The sequence below is a fragment of the Callorhinus ursinus genome, unplaced genomic scaffold (genome assembly GCF_003265705.2).
Source record: "Callorhinus ursinus isolate GAN/ISIS: 27379988/994484 unplaced genomic scaffold, GSC_fseal_2.0 scaffold5, whole genome shotgun sequence".
Classification (NCBI taxonomy): Eukaryota; Metazoa; Chordata; class Mammalia; order Carnivora; family Otariidae; genus Callorhinus; species Callorhinus ursinus.
This window is the reverse complement of record NW_027397067.1, coordinates 62,798,008-62,812,330: the sequence shown is the minus strand read 5'-3', so window position 1 is coordinate 62,812,330 and position 14,323 is coordinate 62,798,008.

Here is a 14,323-nt window from a genome sequence, read left to right as displayed (position 1 = left end):
TGTTTCTGTTATTCTTTTGGAAGCGGAATCCTATTGCCTCTTTGAGGTATTACAATTCTCTCCTTATCTCCTTTCTTAACCAAAATTATTGAAAGAATCCTCTCTACTTGAGCTTGCAATTTATTACCTGCAGTTTTCTCCTGGCCCCAGCTAACCTCACTTTGCTGTTCCTCTGCAGCTTTTTCCAAAAGCCATTGGAAAACCTGAAACTTCTAAAACTCAGTCTTTATCGATGGATGCTTCAAGCATAAGGCCATGTTTGCTTTTCTTTCTTTCTTTCTTTCTTTCTTTCTTTCTTTCTTTCTTTCTTTCTTTCTTTCTTTATTTGTTTCTTTCTTTCTTTCTTTTCTTTCTTTCTTTCTTTCTCAAAACTCTTCTCTTCCCTTGGCTTTCTTATGCCTATTTCCCTCCTCCATCTCTATGCACTTCTTAATTTTCTCAAATACCTATTTTTGTAGCAATTTTGTCAATTTATTATATTCCTTAGGATTTGTATCTCAGACATATCACTATTAGACTCTCCTGGGTTGATTTGGCCCATGCCAATAAGTTCTGGTTACCACCCAAATTGTCCCAATTTGTATTTCTCAATTTCCATTTCAGTTGTTTATATGTCTGTCTCGTAGATACCGTGGTGCCCCATAAAGATTTCAAGGTCACTGTGACCTCAACTAAAACAAGTATTTTTCTTCCCACTCTGAAAGTTGCTTCTACATTAATCCCTGTTTGGATGAATGATTCTACCATCAACATGCTTATCTAAGTTAGAAACCTTGAAAGCAGACTAGATTGTTTCCTTCACATTTTCCGGTATTTCCCCTTGGTCCCCAAGGCAAATTGAATTTACCTGTGAAATTATCTGACCTATCCTTTTCATTATATCTACAGTCCTACTGCTTAGTTTTGTTTTTCCTCATCTTTTGCTTACATTCTTACAACAATGCCTACTTTGGAGGGCAAGGAAAGACCGTAAAGGTAACTGAAAAACATTGAATTCTCAGAGAAAAATAAATCTAGATAAGTAGAACCTTTGGTGTAAAGCGGAGAAAAGGTATGGCTAGTGGGCATTTGATTGAGAAATTTTGCAATAAGATGAAATCTTGAGCTGCTATCACTGAAATGTGTTACCCAAAGGTCAGATAATAATTTAGGGGTCATAGTGGTGTTTGAAGACTACTGAGGGATTGTCTACTCTGATGATCAGCCATGCCAGTCAATTTAATTAATTTTAAAAGTATTTATCAGTGTGTAATAGAAATTTGGTAAGCACGAATACAGAGCCAAACCTATTACCTTACTGCCAAATCATCCTTCTTTTTGTTTTTCCTCTCTTGGTAGGTGGCACCCATAGATGACCACCCTCCCACTCTAGAAACTTCAAGAATTTCCCTGCTCCTTCATCCCAGAGTACTTACCCTGATTCCCAACTTCCCATGGCTTAGTTCAAAGCTCACCATTCATTTTCTTGAGAGGTGTAGTTAATATTGGATCTTCAGCACTCTACTGAACATTGACTATTTTTAAATAAATGTTTGTTGATTCTCATTTCAAAATCCTAGACATTGTTATCTATGATGTGGACTCGTCCAATAACCTTCTAACTTGATTTTCTAACATTTTTTTCCCAGATCAACTTACTTGTGTTAGCACAGTTATCTGCCTAAAACTGAAGTCAAATCAGTCCTTTCTTCCTCTGGCTTTCAACAGCCTCAAGCACAAGCTCAATGCCATCTACTTGCCAGCCTAGGCCTTTTACCAGTTGACTCCATTTTCCCCTTATGGTCATATTCCTGCCACTTCCCTTCCTGCATCCTATGCCGCTGTTAAAACTTCTTGTGGTTCCTCAAATAAGTTAGGCCTTCCTCCTTGTCTTTTCACACATGTTGTTCCCTTTGCAAAGAAACCCATCTCCCTTTGTGGACACCCAGCCAATTTCTCTTGTGCTCACACGTCATCCAGGCAGGTAGCGTTTCCTCCACCATCCTCACCACCCTCATAATTCTCCATTATACCTTTTGGTATTTTAATAATTCATTCTTGTCTATTTACCCCACTTTGTGAGCACCTAGAAGGCATGGATTTTGATTTGGATACCTCAGAATTCTCAGAGCCTCTTATGCAGTGAGTACATAGTTGCCTCTAGTAAAGATCTTTTTTAATGAATAATCAGATTCTAGGATGACATTCTATTTTCAGTTATGTACGTATTTTAATAACTTACACACCATGAGCAGGTGCATTTTTAAAGTTTTGTCCTAATCTTTGACCAGAGAGAAATTTTTATGTATGTCCTACAGAAAAAAAATAGAGAATCATTGTAATTGTAGAAGATTTCAATTGAAGTATTTAGTGATCTTGTTAGCTAGGTACTCTAGGCTCTTGAAAGAAAGAGAGAGAGAGACAAAAGGAAAGAAGGAAGGAAGGAGGAAGGAAGGATGGAAACAAGGAAAGGAAGGAAGGAAAGGAGGAAGGAAGGAAGGAAGAAAGAAAGAAGGAGAAAGGAAGGAAGGAAGGTTGATTAAATACAAATGGTAGAAAAACGATAGACTAGCATGGGCTTAAATGTGACCTGGCCTCAGTAATTGAGACCTTTTATCATGAAAGTTCTGAGTTGTTATCTCCCTGGCAGTCATTCCACAGTGGCCCAACACACTTTTTCATCCATATCTTCAACTTCGTCCAACCAGTCAGCATGATTAATTCATTATTAAGAACATGTCTTGGATTTCCACTCTATTTTGTACCCCACTGTTTCCTTTGTCAGAATGCCTTTAATCCTCTATTCCTTCTCTCCTCTCAAGATCCTACCTAGTACTCAAGAGACTTCAAGATGTCACCTCTTCCAGAAAGATTTTTCTGATCCTTGCACTAAATGAAAACGTTTTTCCTCTTAACTTCTTCAATACTATGTACTTTTTTAATGGCACTTACCACAACCTGCTCTATACGATGATTATTTGTGTACTTGGTTCATCTTACCTATTAGAGTTTAAGCTTCTTAAGGTCAAGAGAGTTCTCTTATTTTTATCCTTCCACCTTCACTCAAGCAGTGTTTGGTACAGTTTTGGTATTGAATTAGTATTTGCAGGATAAAATTGAAATGAGTTATGGGCCTGAATTTTGCCGTTGATAAGTTTCTTGGGGCCTGACCTATTAGGTATATACATGTGTATGCCTCAATCTCTTTTGAATTGTATGGAATGTCCCTGTCTACTTATTTCCACTACTAGAAATCTCTATTTTCAGAGCCATTACATAACAGACTGTCATAAAAATAAGAATAACCGTAAAGATCTTTAAAGTAGCAATCTCTAGATTTCTTAGCCCTGAAAGAGCATCATGTTGAGGAGGGAATAAGGTGTATCATCAGGAGCACAGACTCTGGATCTTAAGTTGCTTAGGTCTGAATCCTGGCTCTGCCACTTATAAGCGGTGTGACCTGAGTAAGCTACTTAACTCATCTGTGCCCCATTTTTAGTATCCATAAAACAGGTGTTGTAACAGTACCTACCTCATGGGTTTGTGTGAAAATGGAATGGTTAATGTATGTAAAGTGCTTAGAAAAATATCTGGCACATGGTAAGCACTCAGTTGGTTTTATTTTTTACTTTATTATTACTATTATGTGCACTTAGTGTATATGCCTGCCCCTCCCTCGAAAGCATGAGCTTCTAAATGGTTCATACTGTTTTCTTGGTCTTTGTATTTCAAGTGACCGGTACAGTACCTCCTACAGAGTTAACACTGAAGAAGAACATGGAAGAAAATTCTGAGTTGTTATCGCCCTGAACTTGCTTGCTCCTTGTCATGGATATTCAAAGAACTTCCTTTTTATGCTCTCAGCAACCTCATATTTAACCGTGCTGGTTTTCATTTACTTTATAATTCAATCATAATGAATTTTAAAATCCATTCTAACTTCCAAAGATCTCTAGAGATTTGCTTCATCAGTCTGACATCACGTTCATTTACATTTCTTATTTTTTCGTTTCTTGTTTGAGGTCTAAGAATTGTTCCAATAAAACACTTTTAAGATTGTATTACATATACTGTGTGCTATTTATTCCTGGCTACATGTTCAAATTAACAAGCACGAAATTGCTAATGCCCTGATCAACTATTACAAACTGTAATGCTAGATCTGTCATAATTGAAAAAAAAATTGGAACTGGACTATTCTTTTGTAACCATCTAAGCTAATAGTTTACATGGAAAATATACAAAAAACATAGCCAATTGAAGTTCAGGGAGTTGTTAGAAGCCATCTAGCTTCGTCACTCTCCCAAGGGGGTAAGTTCCTCAATAGCCCCCATGATAAATAATCATCTTTTGCCTAGACTGTTCCAGGAAGAGAGAACACATTGATTCTAAAGTCATCTTTTTCCTTTGATGGGCAATTTTAATTGGTGGGAAATTATTTCTCCTGTTAAGTAAAACCCACTGCTCTCAAAAACAACATAGGTTAGAGCAGATGACCATCTTCCATGATGGCCTTCAAATATTTGGAAACAGATACTTTATTTGCCTGATATGTTATAAGTCAACAGATTGTACCGATGGAACTCAAGAATTTTTAGACCTAGAAGGCACATAAATATGATTTAATCCTATTATTTTACAGCTGAATACATTAAAAAGAAGAGAGGTTGAATAGTAACAGGCCCACATCACACATTTGTTCATTCATTCAATCATTGTGTCCTTAGCCACCAGCTTAATAAATTTATAATTTTGTAATTTAAAATAATATATAGTTTTATAATTTAGTATGACACAAAATTTTACAGTTTATTATAACAAATAAATTATGAAGAAATTTATAGCTTATTCCATAAATAATACTGAAGACCTTGGTGTATTACAGCCAAGCCATTCTCCTCCCTCTTTCTCCAGAGGCTCTCACTAACCTGCATTTGTTATTTAAGATTCAAACATATTGTGTTGTTATTGCTCCAGCAGAGAAACACAACCACTATGAGTGATGTGGAATATGGGATTTATGATGGGGATTCAATTTTACTTGGTTTGTAGGTGCTCTGGAAGAAGCGGAAGCCTATTGCCTCTGTATCTGGGTCTGAAGTCATTGTTGGTTAGTAGAACTGGCAGTTAAGAACACAAACCATACACGAAGTGGGGTGAAATGAGAACAAACAGGAATGGACAGCCATCCGTCACTGCCTCCAACCTTGACAATGATGGTGAAATGGAAGGAGCTGGTCCCCGTTGCTATGGAACTGCACACATGTCTGCCATTGGACTGAGGAGCTGAAGGAGGAGTTGTGAGCCTGGGTGCTGTTCCCTGCCAACAAGATGAGCACCAGTCAGACTACAGTGTGCATAGATTTAGTGGCTCCTGACACCCGTGCTGACCTTTGGAGCAAAACAGCTGCCCCACAGAACTCTGTAATTCTCTGAATGCTATGAGTTGCCTATGGTCCAGTCTTTAACCTCTGCAGGTCATCCAGTGCTGGGACTCGTCAGCAGCAATGAGCTATAGGTCTCTTCTCTCACTCTATTTACTCCAGCAACTTTCTCAATGTGGCCCAGTTTTTTATTTTCTATAGGCTCCTGGCTTGGACTAAAAATGGCATCATGCTGGTCAATCTCAATATCTGAAACATTTGTTCCTTTAATCACTTGCAAATGGAAAACGGTGATGAAAAATGAGAATCGATATATTGCCTACATTGTCTTGAGGGTGAAATGAGATGTTTATGAAGTGATTAGTTTAGTGAGAGGCATATAGTAAGTGCTCAATAAATCATTGTAAATATTAATACTGTTATTGCACCTAAAATCTCTTGCTGTTTCTACTTGATGTGTGTCACCATTAAACTATGTACTTTTTGAAAATAGGATCTGTGCCTGATTCAGTCCTACATCCTTAGAAGCTTAGCTAGTAAAGCCATCAAATTTGGGGGGCGGGGAATAGGTAAGAATGAACATGAGACCTTGGAGCAACATTTTCTAAGCATATCACCAAAGAAAGATTTGATAAAAGATTTAATATTACAAAAATAAGAAAAATTGTCTATTTAAAAATCTCAACTAAAGAGGAAAAAACAAATTGTAGTGATATTTGCAAACTATATGACTAAGTGTTAATGTTCTTAAAATGCAAGAGACTCCAATAAACAAGTATGAAAAATATAAGCAAATCAATAGAAAAATGGGAAAGAGGATGAACATTATTTTCCAAACATTTTAAAGATTTATTTATTTATTTTAGAGAGCGAGCACACATGCGGGCAGCAGGGAGGGGCAGAGGGAGAGAGACAATCTTAGGCAAACTCCCTGCTGAGCAGGGAGCCCACCGCAGTCTGGATCCCATGACCCTGACATCATGACCTGAGCTGAAATCAAGAGTCAGTCACTTAACCAACCGAGCCGCGCAGGCGCCCCACAAAGAGACATTTTAACACAAATGTATTCTCTTACAGTTCTAGAGGTCAGAAGTTCAAAATGAGTCTTACGGGGTTAAAATCAAGGTGTAGGCTGGGCTGCTTGGTTTTAAGGGCTCTAAAGCAGAATCCATTCCTCGCCTGATCCACCCTCCAACGGCTGCCAGTATTTCTTGGCTCATGGCCACGTCACTCCAATCCTTGCTTCTGTGGGCGCGTTACCTCTTACCAACTTTGATCTTCCTGCTTCCTTCTTATAAGGACCATTGTGATGACACTGGGCCTATTGGATAGCCCAAAATAATCTCCCCATTTTAACTTAAAAATATCTTCAAAGTCCCTTTCGTCATATATATAAAATAATATGTTTGTAAGATTCTGGGAAGTATGATGTAAACACTTTGGAGAACCATTATTGAGCCTACCAGAGGAGGTTAAGAATCGTTGACTATTATCTAAATTTGTCACACTCTTCTGCCCTGGGAGGAGAACACTGATACCCAGAGCAGTAGGAAAAGTAGATAGCAACTAGCTCTGTTAGTTTTCCTGACATTTGAGTGGTCTGGGCATGCCACTTGACTTCAACTTTTTCCATTTATTTTTTGTAACTTAAACACAAGCGAGTCTTTCAAGATGTTGGTTCCAAACCTAAAAATAAATTTCTTGATCAAAAAATTAAGTAACCATAAATATTAATTTGTTTTTGCTTCTTCATCTCTCATTCCTCAGCTTTATGGTATATTGAATATTATTTAAAACCAAAACCATTTTTTTTTGGTATTAAATTGAAGGCTGAAACAAAGGAACCCACCTCATCAAGGAGCAATGATATTCTCTAGCACCATAAGGGGGAAATCTCCACTCTTCCACCTTCCCACTCTGGAACTGTCTTGTAATTCTCATGGAACATATGACTGGATTGATTCTTTTCTAGGATTTCCCTACTGAAAATACCATGATGCCATCCAGACCCACTGACCCCCAATACATCATTCAAAACAGCCATGAAGTCTGTAAAAGGGAATTATAGCAATTCCTACTTTGAACTTGGTTGCATGTTTATTTGTCCAGCATTGGCAGGAGACCAGGTTTTCTGAGGGCATTGACTAATGCTTTATTCAGCATATAACACAATGCCTGGCACGTAGTAATTTCAAAAAAAAAAATCGTTAAATATGTGAGTGAATGGAAGAATGAATGACTTCATTTTACGGCAGCCTGTCTATTGATTGGCCCCTGACATGGATAAGGATGATCACTATGTAATTTTAGTACCTTCAGTTTAAGCAAGAAGGGAAATATTTTAGAAGAAAGTGTTCATTCTTCTTGGGTCTTTGAATATATATCTGCCTGCCTTTGGCAGGGGAAGAACAGACCTCAGGGGTCCGGAAAGGCATTTCTTAGGCATTTTCCAGAAATATTCGGAGATTGCAGTTCCTGGGGAGAAAGGTTGACCTCAGTGTTGCCCAGAGCAGGTGTGAGGCTGCCTATTAGCTAATCAAGTCCCACCACGCAACAAGCATTTTCTTTCTTCAAGCATCACCTTGAGAATGCTGGAGCAAAACTGTGAAAAAGAATTGAACACTCTTAGAAATGGTTTGGGTTTTGAGAAGAGGTTCCTAAGATTTTTAGGAATCCTAAAATTCCTTAAGAAGGTCACATTGTCAAGGAAGAAAACAAACGAGGTATCAATGGGAGAGAAAGAGACAGATGAGGTGCATTAATCTTAGGGTGCAAGGTTTTATTTTACGTGTAGAAACGCACATAGAAAATTACACTTAGAAGACTAGAGCTGGCTGGAAACTTTGGGAAGAGTTGATTCGGAGTTCTTCATTCTACACATCAGGGGCCCGTGGCCAGGGTGTTTAAGCAAATTGTCCAGAGTGACATGGGGAATCAGCCATAGAGCCAAGATTGTAAAGTGGGGCGCCCAGTTTCTAACCCCTCTTTCCACTCTCTTGAGCTGGCGGCCCAGCCCCGGTGCAGAAGGAGAAACCACTCCTGGGGTTATTTGGAAGAGCATCTGTCATCTGGCTGCCACGCTCATGGAAGAGCCAGACCACTTGATGGTGGAAAAAGAGGATGGAAATGCAAAAGGCAAAGATGGAACTGCAGATTTTATATGGAAAACATGAACCAACTATGGTTTGAAATATTAAAAATAGGTTAGATTCAATTTAAATTCTATTGGACACTGACTTCAGGGCTATAAACAAAATGTCTGGAAAAATTTATGCAGCTATCTCTCTTTTTGCTGCATTAGGCAAATTAATAGGCCTGAGCCCCTCCTCTAGGAACTTATTTAAAGGTTGAAAACATTAACCTTAATAAATAAAAGGGAATGAAACATAGAACAAAGATTACTCCTATGGTCTCTTAGCCTTGCCCTCTATAATGTAGAACCAACAGCCCTGGGCTGGAAATGCAAGAACCAGATCCTAATCCTGTTTAAGCTATGACTTTATTCAACTCACCAACAATGTTCTGGGGTTCAGTTTATTTACCTGTAAAATGAGGGGATTAAGTTAGATGGAGTGTCTCTAACAGTCTGTCATATTTAACATTCTAAGACGGAAATTTTTCTTTTTTTAATGAGCACACATGTTCGTTTATTAACTACTCGCTATGCATCAGGTACCATGCATGAGGTTGTGCATACAGTGATGAACAAGACAAATATGATCCCTGACCTCATGGAACTTAGAGAGACAAAAAGTAAACAGGACACGCTAGTAGATAACTTACTACATTTTATCCAAACCAAGTAGATGATATAACTAGCTGGGATGGAGAGTAGAATCAATGTCAAGAGAGGAAGGCCTCCTTTGAGTCTCATCCATGGAAGACCTCAAGCCTCAAGACAAACATTTAAAGAGACATAGGAACAATGTGCCTAGCAGAGAAGGCACCATACGCAAAGGTACTGAGGTCAGAAAGAGTTTGCTATAATTGAGGACTTGACAGAAGGTGCCAGTGGCTGGGAGATGGGGATCAACGGAAAGGAGGCATAAAATGAGAACAGAACAGGTCTTGCAAGATCTTGCAGAGCAGGGGAGGCAGTTTGGATTTTGTCCCATGGGCAATGAGAAGCCATAGGAAACTTTAAAACAAATGAGTGTCATGGTTTTATTCGTGTATTAAAATGATTACCTTCAATTCTGTGTAGAGAGAGTGTAGCAAGGCCGAGGTACAGAAGGGAGACTGGGAAAAGGTAGCTGCAGAAATTTCTTTAAGTGAGGTGGTGGCTTGGATGAGAGTTACACAGTGGAAATGAAAAACAGTGAGTAGATTTAAGATAAATTTTAGGTGATGGTGTTGCCAGGACTTAGTAGCATACGGTAGGTGGGGGGAAGAGAGAAGTTCAGGTTAAAGATGATTTGAGTAAGTAGATGGTGGAGCCATATATTGGGGAAGGCTGGAGGAAGAAGAGGAGTCAGGTGGGGACAGAAATCAGTGATTCAGTTTGGCCTTGTCAACTTTGAGATGCCCCTTAGACATGTGCAGGAACATACTAAGTAGATCATTTGTTAGAGGGGTCTGGGGATCAAAGCAGTGGTCTGGGCAGAAGAGGTATACATTCTTGGAATTGCTGGGATAGGTTGTAGCTAAGACACTGAGGATACTGAGAGAGGGTGAAAATAGGGAAGAAGCCCCAGGAATTGTGGCCTAAGTGGAAGAGTCAGCTACAAAGGCTGAGAAGGGGTGACCAGTGGGGTAGTTGGGCTAAAAGTCACATAAGCAAGAAGAGAATGTTTCTTTCTTCCTTTTTTTTTTTTTTTTTGTAATAGGAGAAAAACACCAAAGTTTTATTACATGCGCACAAAGTCCCAGTGATGAAATTGAGACAAAAAGAATGACCAAGGAAGGCAGTACATTTTAGACAGAGAAGTATAAATCTTTGATAATTTATGAGACAATTACGTTTTTCATCTTTAGGTGCTAAAATTAGTAAGGAATTCTAAAGATGATTGGGTCTGGGGTTGTAAAAAAGTAACAATATTTGTTTCTACAGAATTCTTGGACCTGAGTTCTTTGACATTGAGAATGTTTCTCTACTTCCCGGTGTGTGAAGTGGTACCTTTCAAATAGGAGATTCACTTCCTTCTTTCTGGAGACAAAGGAAGGTTATAGCATTCTCTTGCAGTGGACATTTCTTAAGTAACTTTAATTCAAAATAATCAATATGTCACTGGGAAACATTTTGTGGTGGACTGCCCAAGGCCACTAGAGTTTCCTTCTCTAGAACTTCCCTGGAATATTCACAGCCTAAAAACCGAGGTGGTAGTTTGTTTGTCTCATAGAACCAGTTCTAGGTCCTGACAATGGGTCAGTTGGGTTAAACTTAGTTCAGGAGGTGGTGATGCAGGTGTGTTCCCAAAGTTAGGTCTTAGGTTCAAGTAGTCATGTATTAAATTACAGGCATTTCTATTCAGATAAATGAGAAACAATGGTTAACAAGTGTAGTAAATTATAAACCAGTTCTTCAGTTCTGGGTGTAGCCAATTGAGAAGATTTCTGACATCAGTGTCCGAGCATCTTTAGATGAAGTGAAGGCAGACAGTGAGAATCAGAGAGGTTTTCCTGGTTTGCAACTGGTATATCTCTGGTGGCTTTTTTTTCTTCTTTAAATCTTAATGAAAGAACATGTGAGTTGAAAGACACATTACACACAATGTAGTTTCAATGATTTAAGCATACAGCTATTTTCATATGTAAGAAGAGAATGTTTCAAGGAGGGAGTGGTCAGCTGTGTTGAAAACCACTAAGAAATTGAATAAAATGTAGACTGAAAAATATCATTATCTTTGAAAACATAGAGACAATTGGTGACCTTTGCAAGAGAAGATTTTTTTATAGTGGCAGGATCAAAACTATATTAGAGTGATAGCAAAAATAAGTGAGAGCTGAATACATGGAAGAATGCATAGAAAAAAATTAAAAAGTTTTGCTGTAAAGATCAACAGAGAAATAATATAGTAGCTAGAAAGACATGAAGAGTCAAGAGAAGATAAAATTTTTTAACAATGTAAGACACTAGAGCATATAAAATTGTTGTCACTAGTCTGCTAAGTAGTGAGAGAGAAATAAAGTAGAGTAGAGATTGGCAAACTATGGCCCACGGGCCAAATTTGGCTTGTTGCCTATTTTTGTAGATTTGAGCAAGGCATAGTTTTTATGTTTGTGAATAGTTAAAAAAATTTTAAAAAGGAATAATATTTAGTAATGTATGCAAATTATACAAAATCAGATTTTAGTGTTCATCAACAAAATTTTATTCGAACACAGTTATACCGATTAGTTTCTGTATTGTCTCTAGCTGCTTTTAGGCTATGATGGCAGAATTCAGATGTCATGACAGAGACTCTATGGCCAGCATAGCTTAAAGTATTTACTCTCTGGGCCTTCAGAGAAAAAGTTTTTTTGACCCATGGTGTAGAAGAAAATAAATTATAAAGTGAGATTAAATTGAGAAGGGAAGGAGTCTGAGTCCCAGAGAGTGAGGGACTGGCCTCTCATAGGGTCAGGGATGCTTAATCAGTAGAGCTGGAAGGAAGATGTTAAGCATGAGTACAGATGCACCAAGTGTCTTGAGTTTGGTGACTGTGGGACAATATCACTCTCCATTATGCCTCGTCTCTCAATTACAGGTAGGTTACCTAATATAGGCATAGAGTCACCCTGGAAGTCTGACTTAAGCCTTCTTTCTCTCAAGAAAGAAACGGCACAATGAAACAGAGATCAAGGCATAAAATTCATGAATTTCAAGTCTCAAAAGTGAAGTGTAATGAAATATCTTAAACCTGAAACAATTCTCTGAGCTGGGGAAGGAAAGAGAAACTCTGAGGGAAAGCCAATTAGTTTGATGCTAACGGTTCTCCGAGGAGCTCTGCTCTTTCCCTTCTCCTAGGATTAGTCACAAGGGGAGGGAGGATACACATCCCAAGCACTTTGGGGCAAATTCAAATAAATGGGACACAGCTTTGATCTTCTCCTTTGAAGCCTGGGAACCACATGACTTGGAAACAGTAGAGGAGATGGCTGCATAGGAGATAGAGCAGAGAGACGTGAGGCAGTCCTGCTGTAGCTACAGAGAATTGTGGTAGACAACCCAGCCATGCCGTGGGGCCCCTGCAGTCAAGATAGCAGCAGTGGATGAAAGTATGGAAGTGGGCGGAAGCACAGGATAAAGACAGGGGCCAAACACGAATGACAGAAATGAGGCCAACGGAAGTCTAAGGAAGACCCCAGATCAAATGGGGCTTTGTGAACCTTGGTGAAAGTCAGCAAGGACAGTTGAGGACCAAGAACCATGTCTTACTTGGGATGCTAAGGAACTGTGAAGACCCCTTGATTGTTGGAAGCTACTGCGAATGGGGCAGGTGTTGAACCATACACTGACTGAGCTTACTTTGAATTAGAGTGACTGAATTTTCCTTGAAATTGCAAAATCCAATTTCTGCTCTAGGTGCCATAGGAGTTTTGGACAGAAACTAGGAAAAACACTTAATTTTTTGCATACTTGAGTTTTGTGGTTTGAAAATTTAAAAATCTTAACAAGTTGAAAGGGAGAGGGGACAGTTTGAAATGGTCAGTTGTGCCCTCTGGAAAGAGAAAAATGTTTTTACCACATAAGTCATTTCTTCTTCCTTATACACTAAGTTTACTTGTTTAATCATAATTGTCATGTATAACAGCTTACTATGTGTGGAACATGATATAAGACACTTTATGTGCATATTTCATTCAATTCCTACATTATTCTATGAACTTCATAATTCCTCATGGTTTAAGGAATTATGATCATTTTATTAATGAAAAAACAAAGGTCTGGAATATGTTAAATATTTTGCCAAATGTATTTGAGAGCAGAATCCACTTAATCCCAAAGTCTTTCTTTCTCCTCTTTCTTTCTAGCTTCCATTTCTCCCAGTCAATAGCTATTAATAATGATTTCCATTTGGTTAAGACTGCTTTTTGATGAGGATTGAGCTAATTGCTTTTAAATATTTAATTTCCCTTAGTCCTTGCAAAAAAGTCCATGCCATGTTATTATTCTGATTCTTACAGATGAGCAAACTGAAGCTCAGGGATGCCAAGTAATTTATTCCAAATCACCCAACTAGTGAGCACCAGAGCCAAGACTTAAACTAGTCTGTCTCAGAAACCCACATTCTTAATACTATTCCCCTTCTGCCACTCAGATACCTGAGAGTCAACTGTACTTGGAAACCTTTTCTAACAAAAAGCAAGAGGATGACAAATCATCTTCTTTCTGTGTTAACTTAAAGGACATACACTGGCCATCCGCAAAAAATTCATGCCCCCTTCCTCTTGGGCACTTAACCAGGCTCCTTTGCAGCTGGCCAAGCCATGTATGATATGAGTGGAAACTGTATGTGTCATTTCCAGGCTTGGCCCATTAATCCTCTTGTGCCCAGGATCTGTCCCCTTAATCTGGTTGGATACAAATGTGGAGGAGACCCTAGGAATTGGCAGAGCCACAAGATGGAAGCAGCTGGGGTCCCCGAATAACAACTTTAACAGAATCATCCCCAGAGAACTGATACGGTCTCAGGACTGTTATCTGGCAGGGGATGCAGAAGAGAGGAATGGCTTTTATTTGCCTATTTAATATTTGCTACAGTATCCTAACTTATTCTAAAAAATACAAATGGAAAAGGACACTTCAGGTAAAACACACCAGGAGGAAGGAGGGGAGCTTTGCTGAAATCAGACAAAAAGCATTAGGTGAGATTATAGGAGGCACATTGTACCTATCTTGGCGACAGCATTCTGGCCATAATGTGGTTTGGGTGGGAACAAGCCCAGAACAACACTGGGAGGAGGAATGTCAATTAAGAAGCTATAGTAGCAATTCAGGAAATAAATAGTGGTGGAATGACCTGGAATGGTAGGAGAGG